Here is a 10,130-nt window from a genome sequence, read left to right as displayed (position 1 = left end):
CTATCTATCTATCTATCTATCTATCTATCTATCTATCTATCTATCTATGTTTTTCAAGACATTGCATAGCCCTGGCTGTCCTGGAACTCTCTGTAGAACAAGCTGGCCTTGAACTCACAGAGATCCAGCTGCCTCTGCCTCCTGAGTGCTAAGCCTAAGGGCATGGGCCACCTCCCACATCCCCAGCTTTTTATTTTTGTGCTCATAGAAAAGTTGGAAAGCCATCTGGATGTGATTGAGGTTGGAAACCATTTTAAATCAAGGCTGGTCTTTGTGAATTGAGCCAGAACATAAAACCTAATCTTTGTGCTGGGCTCCTGTACCCGACTTTCTACTTCAAAAATAGAGCACAGAGCATCTTCCCCAACACCATCCCACACCACTTCTTCCAGTTCTGAAACTGTGACTCTTACTAAATCGTGTCTCAGCTGGGACAGGGATGTTTCCATGAATCACTGGTGTCAGCATTCATTCTGTGACTTCTGCTCCTGCCTAGAGACAAGCATTGTCTCTGCTGTACCCGCCACTCTGCTGGGGTCAGCAGGCAATCAGACAGGGAGGGTTTCCTTTTTCTCCTTTGACACCACACCTATGCAGCAAAGAATTATCCACCAAACAATCCTCGAAACAAAGTGGCTCCCGTGCTCCTGCCCAAATGTAAATTATACCCTTGTACTTACAGGCAGCTACTTCCAAGCCAAAACAGTCTTTTTCAGATGTTTTACTTTTTTGCAACTTAAAATTTTTTCATTGATTTAAAACATTTTGGACTGTTTAAAACATATAGAGAAGTTGAAGGTAACAGGATAAATACTTATTTGTAGGCAAAAGAGGAAGGAAATGCTAAGATGTATCAAGTATTACCTTTTTTGATGTATTTATTTTGGAACCTTTACTTCAAAGGAAACAATGTTAAGGCTCTATTTAGAAGCCTTTTCCTTTCTTTCTGCGCTTTGTTTGAAGGTCACAATTGCCCTGCATTAGTTGTGAATCTCTTCACGTGTATTTTTGTGTGCTTACTGTCAATAACCTTTCCCATGGATGTGTAAAAAGTATTTAAATGTTTTAAATGATCTGTAAACGATTTATAATTTTATGAACAACTATAGATATTAGATAATTCATCATTAAATTATCTGTTTATCTGAGATGGGGCCTCAGTGTCCCAGGCGAGCCTTGAACTTGCAGTGTAGACAGAGATGACCTCCCCTGACCTGCCTTCCAAGTGCTGGGTTGCAGGAATTTTCCGCTATACCGGAGTTATACATGCTGGAGATCAAACCCAGGGCACCCTGCGTGCTAGGCAAGCCCTCCACCAACGGAGCCACATTCCCAGGCCTAACGTTAGGCTTGTCTGAGACTCAATCAAGTTCATCCATGTAGCTCTAGGACACTCATTTTGCTGTCCTTTAGACGTCCATTTGTGTCACAGTCTATCAATCTCCTACTTTTTTAGTATGTTTAGATGTTTAGTATGTTTCAGGTTTCACTCACTTGTGGAGAGTGCTGTGACGATTGTCTTTGTATATATTCTCTTCCAAGAGGTTAGGAATAGAACAGTTGGGCTGCCTTTAGCAGACATGCCCCTGTGCTCTCCACTGTGGTTCAGCACCTTCAAACAATTCATTAACATTTCTCTTTCTCCTTCTTTCTTCCTGTGTGCATGTGTGTGCGCACATGTGTGAGTGCATGTATGTATGGCTCACTTTTGCATGTATGTGGGCACACGTGTGGAGCATTCATGCCCATGGCTGTATATGAGTATGTGAGCCCAAGGTGGATGTTGGCAATTATCCTCGATTTCTCTCCTTCATTATTCAAAGAGACGGGACCTGTTGTTCAAACCCAGAGCTCGCCGATACAGCCAGTTTCAACAGGCAGCTTGCTCTGAGGGTCTTCCAAGGCTAGACTCACTGCTGGGATACCCAGCCCACCCAGTGTTTACTTGGGCTCTGAGGATCACACCTCTGTGACAAGCACTCTAACCACTGAGTCGTCCCCCAGGCTTTCAGCACAACTCTTCAAAAGTATGAATTATGTAGCCAGCGATGCTGCTTGTACTCTGGAGGCCCTAACTGATAACACAGCAGGAGAAATAAAGGTTTTGCAGAACCTGTAAGGCGTGGAGCATGGTGGGTGAGAAGGACTGGGCTCCATCTACACTTGTGAGTAGAAGGGAAGCCTGCAGTTTTGGAACAGAAGATGTGTTGAGTCTAGTTGTGTTGAGGTGGTTAGGGCTGAATAAACAGAGGTGAACGGAAAGGCCAATAAAGAACTATTCCCCTTATCCCTGTGAACAGAAGAGTGTGTTGACTCTGGTTGTGTTGAGGTGGTTGGGGCTGAATGAACAGAGGTGAACGGAAAGGCCAATAAAGAACTGTTCCCCTTATCCCTGTGAGGCAGTGATGGTGATGATGATCTTGACCTTGGGCATCTCATCCTCATGAGAATATAAGATTCATAGCAAGAGCATTTTGTTTATGAATCTCTTTGGCGTATTTTGAAGAAAACCCAGCAAAATGTGTTCTTGGCTAGGATGTAAATTTTGATAGCTTCAACACGAGAACGGAGTTACCAGTTACTCCAGGATCTCAGACTGAGATTCTGGGAGAGCGGAGAGATCAAAGGCAGATGAGGAAGGATGTAAAGCACAGCATAGGAGGTGAAGGCAGCAGGATTCAACAAGCAGTCTCAGCAAGAATGGCAAGTGTTTATCAGACAGGTGGGTGGAGGAGTCTGAAGTTGAGGAAAGTCTGGGTTTGAGACAGTTACTGGGGGGTCGCTGGTACTGATGCCGTGAGCCACATTGCACTTAAGAAGAGAAGTTCAAAACAGAAGATCTGAGACAGAAAGGGCCCAAGAGAGTGGGCAGGAACGCCAATGAGTTCACAGGAAATTCAAAGAAAAGGCAAGGAAGGCAGAACAGCCAGAACACCCAGAAAGAAAAGGGATGGAAGACAGGTGACCAGAACACCCGGAAAGAAAACCTTTTAAGATGTTTCAGCCATGCAAGCTGGGCGGTGACCGCTCACGCCAATAATCTCAGCACTTGGGAGGCAGAGGCAAGCGGATCTCTGAGTTCAAGGCCAGCCTGGTCTACAGAGCTAGTCTGGACAACCACGGCTACACAAAGAAACCCTGTCTTGATACCCCCCCCCCCGACAAAAGATGTTTCAGCCACATAAAATGCTTCTTGATGATTCAAATGAAATGAAAAATGAAACTTGCCCATTGCGTTTGGCATTACGATAGCCCATTTAATGGCCTTGGAAAGAGCTCTCTCTTGAGCAGCAGGGAAGGACATCTGATTGGCATTTGAGAGAACAGTATAATTAGCGATGGTTCAGTGTGGGTTGGGGGATCAGCCGTGTTCCGGTGTGAGGGGAAACAAGGATGGGGAGACTGTGTCTTTAACGGAAGGGATTTGCCTTTTAGAGGTGAAGAAATTGCAGTGTTGTGTCCAGGCTGAAATTTTACAGTAGGGAAGATAATGTTGACTTTAAAGCAGAGAGAGGATAATTGCAAGGGAGACTTACTGAGTAGACCAGGCAAAAGGGAGTCCTTCCTTCCAGGGTTCAGCTAGGGTGGCAGAGCTTGGCGGAAGGTAGCGCTCTTCTTCTGGGGGCTGTTTTCTTTGTGCAGCCATCAGCCAAGAATGAAGAGGGAGAGAAGTGTCAGACAAGTAACGGGACAAGGGGAGTGGTGAGAAAGGTTAGGTGAGGCGCGGAGGGCCGCGAGAAGGCTGGTAGCATCGCGCCCCCTGGAGGACAGGACACAGAGTGCAGTCCACATGAGCTCTGCCGCGGTGGCGTGGTCTTTGCTCTGAGGTCCAGGGCAGAGAGCGGCTTAACTCGGACTGCGGAGAGAGGAATGGGCAGCTGAGTGTGCATGCAGAGCGACAGTGAAGGGGCGAGCGGCGGTGTTTCTGACCAGCGCAGTGAGCGGGGGGATTCCTGGCGTCAGAGGGAAGGACTTGGGGTGGAAATGGAAATCGGAACGCGGACAAGTCAGATCATGGAGCTGCTACAAACCCTAGAGTTAGCAAAGCGCCGATAGCTCAACTCGGTGAACGAAACCCCGAATCCGAACGTCGGACAGGGTGGTGGATGTCAGCAGGTGACCGATTTCAAGGACCGGTTTCAAGTGTTGGCGGGAAGACAGAGATGGGGAATAAGGAAGGCAAGGACAGACACCCTCTGTCGTTCAGCTAGGAAATAAGCCCGGGCCAGTGCGCAGTGATGTGCGACCAGGGGCAGTGTCTGAGCCTATTTTCCCGCAGTTCGTGAGGACGCTTGGCTGTATTTTCTCGTGTTAGAGCCGTTTCTACGGCCTCGTTATCCATCTATTTATGTCTTTGGCTTACTTCGCCCTCCCCCTTTCCGTTTCTGTTACACTTACATTGATTTGTTGAAAGCCTTATAAATTCTGGATGCTATTCGACAGTTGTATGTACTATAGATACACTCCGCGAAGCCAACGGCAAATGTTGTTTACTTACTTACTTACTTACTTATTTTGGTTTATCAACACAGGGTTTCTCTGTGTAACAGCCCTGGCTGTCCTGGAACTCACTCTGTGGACCAGGCTAGCCTCAAACTCACAGAAACCCACTGGCCTCTGCCTCCCAAGTGCTGGGATTAAAGGTGTGGGCCACCAATGCTTGGCACAAATTTTTTTAAATTTCCTTATTTTATGTATATGAATTCTCTGTTTTCACACACACACACACCAGAAGAGGAAATCAGATTCCATTACAGATGGTTATGAGCCACCGTGTGGTTGCTGGGAATTGAACACAGGACCTCTGGAAGAGCAGTCAGTGCTCTTAACCGCTGAGCCATCGTTCCAGCCTGCAAATGTTATTTTTAATACCAATACTTAATAATGTTTTGTTTCTGTCTGAATTGGACACTATATTAGCTGGCTTTGGGCTATGTTGTCTTATTTTCCCAATTTAGCATTTTAATTTGAAAAAATTAAAGTAACATAACCCATAAAGTTGGATAGGGTGGCACATGCTTGCAATGTCAACACTGGGGAGCTGAGGCAGGAGGATTGCAAATCTGAGGCCCACCTCTGAGATGCTATTTTTTTTAAATACCATACACACACACACACACACACACACACACACACACACACACACACGGCATTTTTTAAAGGTTAAAAGGACATAAAATGGTGAGTGGGAATCTTTCTTAGCTCTGCTGGAAGCCACAGCTCTGAGGCAACCTCTGAGAAGAGTACTGTGTGTGTTTCAGCATGTGTGTGCAATCCTGCCGTTAGTCTCCTGTGGCTGACATACTACATTTCCCTCAGGCATGTGGCTTGAAACAACAGCAATTTGTTCTTACGGCTTGAGAAGTCAGAAAAGCAGACATGGAGGCAGAGATGCTCCCTCTACCTTCCGGCTGCCGGCATTCATCAGCTGGGACCCTGCTGGTCAGTGTAACGGGCGAGTCTCTGTGCTCCCTTATGTGGGTCTTGGGACCTGGCACACAGCTACACGGATGGAGTGTGCGGTCTTGGGGCTGCCCGCCCTGGCCAGCCCGAGTCCTAGCTGCTGCTGAAGCAGGTCGGGTGGGGTGATGGAGATGCTTATCTCACCGTTGTGAGTGCTAGTGAGTACTTGAAAAGTGCCTGGCGTAAAGCTGGCAGCAAGACAAGCCCCGCACGGGTGTGCCAGGCCATGGCCTGCATCCTGCGCTGCTTCATTCGGTCACAGTGTCCTATTCTACCTCCCCATTTGAAAGCTTTCCAGAGCAGTCTCCTCCTCTTCTTTTGTGTCAGCCACCTTCCAGGGACTAGACTTCCATTACCGTCCCTAAAAGCCCACGGCTCTGGCCACTCTGTAGATAAAGAAACAACCTCAGTGAGGTTACACGACTTGCCCAATGCCGCCCAGTTAGCAAGTGGCAGGCGAGGGACTCAGCCCAGCCTGTTCTCTTCTCGTTTCCCTGTCACACTGTCCCCTCCATGTTAGTTACGTGGTTGGCTTTATCTTGCCCTTAGAGTTGTGACAGCCTCAGCAAGAGGCTGTATTATGCAATACAATTGAGACGTGAGTCGTGTGACCGGTCTTCAGTGGTACGCGCACATGTGTGTGTGTGTGTGTGTGTGTGTGTGTGTGTGCGCGCGCGCGCAGACCTGTGCATATGTATATATCTGTATCGTGTGTTTTCTAAGAAGTAGGCTCCATGCTGCCTGCAACCCCCGAATCTCACTGGCTCCTGTCCTCTCTGCCTATGTCTCTCATCAGATCCCCCAGCATCTCTCCTCATGCTCACTAGCCGCCAGCTTTCCCCGTCCCTCCTTGCTGAGCCCGACCCATTCTGAGAAGACTTCCTCTTCCGGTTGATGAGTAAGGATGAACAGTAAGGTGCTGTTCTTCCCTTTCTCCAGAAAGCAGAAGTGATTTCACCCTCATAACAGCCAACGTGCAGTCGTAATGTGCTTTGCTCTGTTTGCTTGTTTGTTTGCTTGTTTTGTAAAGATGAGAGGGTGACAGCCAGTGCGATCAATTAGGGATGGTCATTTAGCGAATGTGTTCAGTCCTTTGCCAGGGCCACCTGCTTCAAGTGTCTGGCTAGCCCTTCCTTCTCTTTGCCTTCAGCCTTGGCAGAAAGTGTCCTCAAATTCCAAACTGCCTTTAGAAAACCAATTTCTAAGCTGGTTTAGAAGGATCCCAGTGTCGCTTGCTCTTCCAGAATTAAAAATTAAAATGCCCAATAGTATTAAGTGTTGGTGAAACTGGAGTCGGGCTAAAGGTGTATCAGCTGCAAAACTCTCGAAAACTGACTTTCCAAAGAGCAAGCCATGGGCTTAAGCTCATTTTTAAAGTATCTTCAGTCCCAAGATGCTCAACCCCTGCTTGAACGACAGTGGTAATTTGGGGGATTGTGTGCGTGGTGGTGGGGATATGAAGGACTGTCACAACAGGGAACTGCGTTTCATAATTTTCTATCCTGGTTGAGATTTAAAATTCAGCCTGAAAACGCAAAAAAAAAAATGCCATAAATAAATACTTACAGTAAGACCGAACATTTCACAATCTACTCGCTTATACGAATCCGGATTAATCCACCGCAGTAAGGATTTACCGACTGCGGCTCAGAAGACGGCTCTGCTTTGCGATGGTTTTATACATGGGTAATTCCACAGACTGCCAAGAGGTGGCGCCAAGCCCCTCCTAAGAACCGCTGCTCCCGGGCCAAGGACTGGTTGGTCAAGCGCGTATTTTTTCAGAGAGCTTTGGAGTTTACTTTCTCTTTGGAGAAGGAAGTCTTGGTAAGTAAGAAGGTTTTTCTGCGTTTTTCAAGTTATTGTGTGGTCCTTTCAAATGAGAAGGAAAATGCTAACGTCAGTGAGGGAATACCTTCCTTTGAAATTTTTGCAAAACAGTTCTATGGCAGGACAGATCCTGTGAGTTACGGTAGACAGAAGACAGCTGCATTCCAGCGGTAGCCACGGGAGTGAGCCGACTCGCTTGCCTTGTTATTGTTTTGAACTGGTTTGGGCTGTTTTCTCCTTTCACAAAGTTTGAAGTAGTGTGTGTGGTTTCCCCGTCATGTGGCACTATAATCTTTGATTAGTCTTTACCTCCTCTCTAAGTCATGAGCATTTTGGAGGAAGGGCTTCGTTTGGTCACTCTTACTGAACTCGTTTTCCCTGCACTAGTTGTCCAGAAAGGACTCTGAATGAACATTATTTAAGTGGCGGGAGTGCCTGAGGCCAGATTCCCAAACTCTCTGTAACTTTGACTCCAGCAGGTGGCTGGCACTGACAGGGACAGGTTTCTCCTGCTTTGTTTTTGTGTTGACTTGATTGCAGACCCTTTCCTGCTCTTGCCCTTACTGGTAACTTCCTACCCTTCCCTTTCTTGTCGATTTAACTTTCATAGCGCTCCCTCCACCCACCACCTTTTCCGGTTTTGAAATAGGAGTTATGCCAACTGTTCTTTTTCCTTTCACTTTGTTTTTGATGTATTAAACGAATTCTTACTCTTGTCTCCTCATACTTTAAAAAAATCTGAACTTCTGAATTTTCCAGTGCCCCCCCCACCCCCCGTCCCACTCCCTGGCTTATATATGCACTAAAGTCCAGGGCTATTTCGCAGAATGTGTGGTCTAAGGTTTTAAGGTTTCAGCAAGACTCATAGGAGTCTTCATAGCTGCGAGGTGGCTGAATGACAGTCTTCTCGACACAGACACACAAGCTGTCAGAGCATTTGTAGGATAGGACCTAATCCATGCATGTCAATTCTCCACCACCCTGTCGCAGAGGCTGGCCTCTATGTGTGAGGTAATATTAGAGACAACAAAAGCTTGCTTATTCGCATACAGAACTTTATGTGGGGTATGCTTTAAGAGAACTTTAAAGTTTTTAAAACTTACCAGTTCTTTGAGAATTCTATACAACGTCTTTTGATTGTATTCACCCCTCCCCCATTCCTCCCTGATCCAGCCTCTTCCCTGCCCACCCACTTTAGTATCCTCCTTTTTTCCCCCTCAGGTCCAATTTGTGCTTTCTGTACACCCCTGGGTACGTGACCTCCCACTGGAGGGTGTTCATCTACCAAGGGCTCCACCCTCAGAGAAAACCGACTCTCCCCCTCCCAGCAACTATCCATTGCTTCAGCGAGAGGGGGAGTTGATGCCCACCTCCCTCTCAGGCTGCAATCCTGGCAAAAACAACTGTTTACAAGATTTCAAGGTAATAGTCTGAGAGAATAAAAGATTTGATAAAAGTCTCAAAGTTTTGTAAAAACCCTGCAAGCATAAGCAAGAAAATTAAAGATGGGCGTGGTGGCACACGCCTTTAGTCCCAGCACTCAGTAAAGCAGAGGCAGGTGGATCTCTGTGAGTTCAAGGCCAGTCTGGTCTACAAAGTAAGTCCAGGACAGTCAGAGTCTACACAGAGAAACCTGTCTTGAAAAAGAAAGAAAGAAGGAAGGGAGGAAGGAAGGAAGGAAATAAAGAAAATTAAATTATGTTATGACTTGGACATAAATACTATTAGCATGATTTCTTTTCACATTCTTCCCCACCTCCATAGGCTTTATGTGTGCCGAGTTCTGATTTGTATTTTTAAAAGTTTTGTCTCCACACACAGGCAGCTTGGCAGTCTTCCATTCATGGGGTTTTAATGTACCTGAGCCTTCATGCTGAGCTGCGTTATGAACGTCATCGTTTTCTACGCTAGCCCTTCTTATATTTCCAATTTTCACCATGTCTTGAGTATGCCCATAATCTCACTTTGCCTTCAGTAGGATTGCTAAAATAAAGACCAATGTATTTTAAAGGAATGTATGTAACTTGCCAAATTACCAAGTAGAATTGTACTGATTTTTCTTTCCTACTCAGTAGTGTCTTCATTACGGTGTCTATTGCTGCAACAAAACACCATGACCAAAAACAAGTTGCGAAGGAAAAGGTTTCTTTGGCCTCCACATCACTGTTCATTATCAAAGGAAGTCAGGATAGGAACAGCAAAAATAGAAATCCTAAGACGAATTGGTATCTGTGTAGCAGGATGTTGCTGTGACAGCCCTCACCATGGTTTGGGGGGGACTGTGGAAGGACTCTGGAACTTTGGGCTAGAAGAACCTGTGCATGTTAAAAGCTCTGTGGGAGATGCTCTGTAGGAGCTTGGAAGATAAAAATGTTGCTAGCAGTGCAGAAGATGGAGGCCTGGCTTGCAAAGTTTCAGAGGGAAGATTAAAGACTCTATCAGGGCTGTTTGCTATTTTGATTTGAGATTCTCTGGTTCTGGTTAGCTGGGGCTGAACACTTAGTTAGCTGTGATTAACAAGATTCCAGAATTACTGAAGTGAAATCTTTGCTTTACTGGGTCAGCTGGAGCTAAGAATTCAGCAGTGATTAAAAACTAACCAGCGTCACTGAGGTGAAATCTTCTGGGAAGTGTTTCCAAAGAGCACAGAGGAGCTGTGTTCCAGAGGCAGCCACAGTTGTACCTCAGATTGGCAGCTGGGCTTGGTAGTGTAAGACTCACCCCGGTGGTACTGGTTCTGAAGACATGAGGGGGTCGTGGAGAGTAGCTGAGGCTTAGTGCTGTGAGAGGCAGGGAGAAGCCATTGGTGAAGGTGCAGCCTCAGGGGCAGCTGAAGGCTC

The 10,130-nt window shown here is 46.4% G+C and overlaps 1 protein-coding gene across 3 annotated transcripts in view; it reads left to right on the top strand.

The window, feature by feature from the left end:
• Positions 1 to 10,130, top strand: part of Tlr6 (toll like receptor 6) — a 20,129-nt gene that overhangs the window by 3,250 nt on the left and 6,749 nt on the right. Inside the window, exon 1 of one of the 3 annotated variants that reach the window (XM_055623770.1) lies at positions 7,230 to 7,287. The exons of 1 other annotated variant lie outside the window; for it this stretch is intronic. The gene's annotated coding sequence lies outside the window, so the exon portion shown is untranslated. Of the gene's footprint in view, positions 1 to 7,229; positions 7,288 to 8,668; positions 8,713 to 10,130 lie in introns of those variants that run through there. One more of the 3 variants, XM_055623771.1, reaches the window with a different exon arrangement.

Source organism: Psammomys obesus, unplaced genomic scaffold, assembly GCF_907164565.1.
Source record: "Psammomys obesus unplaced genomic scaffold, mPsaObe1.curated_primary_1811, whole genome shotgun sequence".
NCBI lineage: Eukaryota > Metazoa > Chordata > Mammalia > Rodentia > Muridae > Psammomys > Psammomys obesus.
Note: the sequence above shows the minus strand (reverse complement) of the source record. Positions and strands in the feature narration are given on the sequence as shown.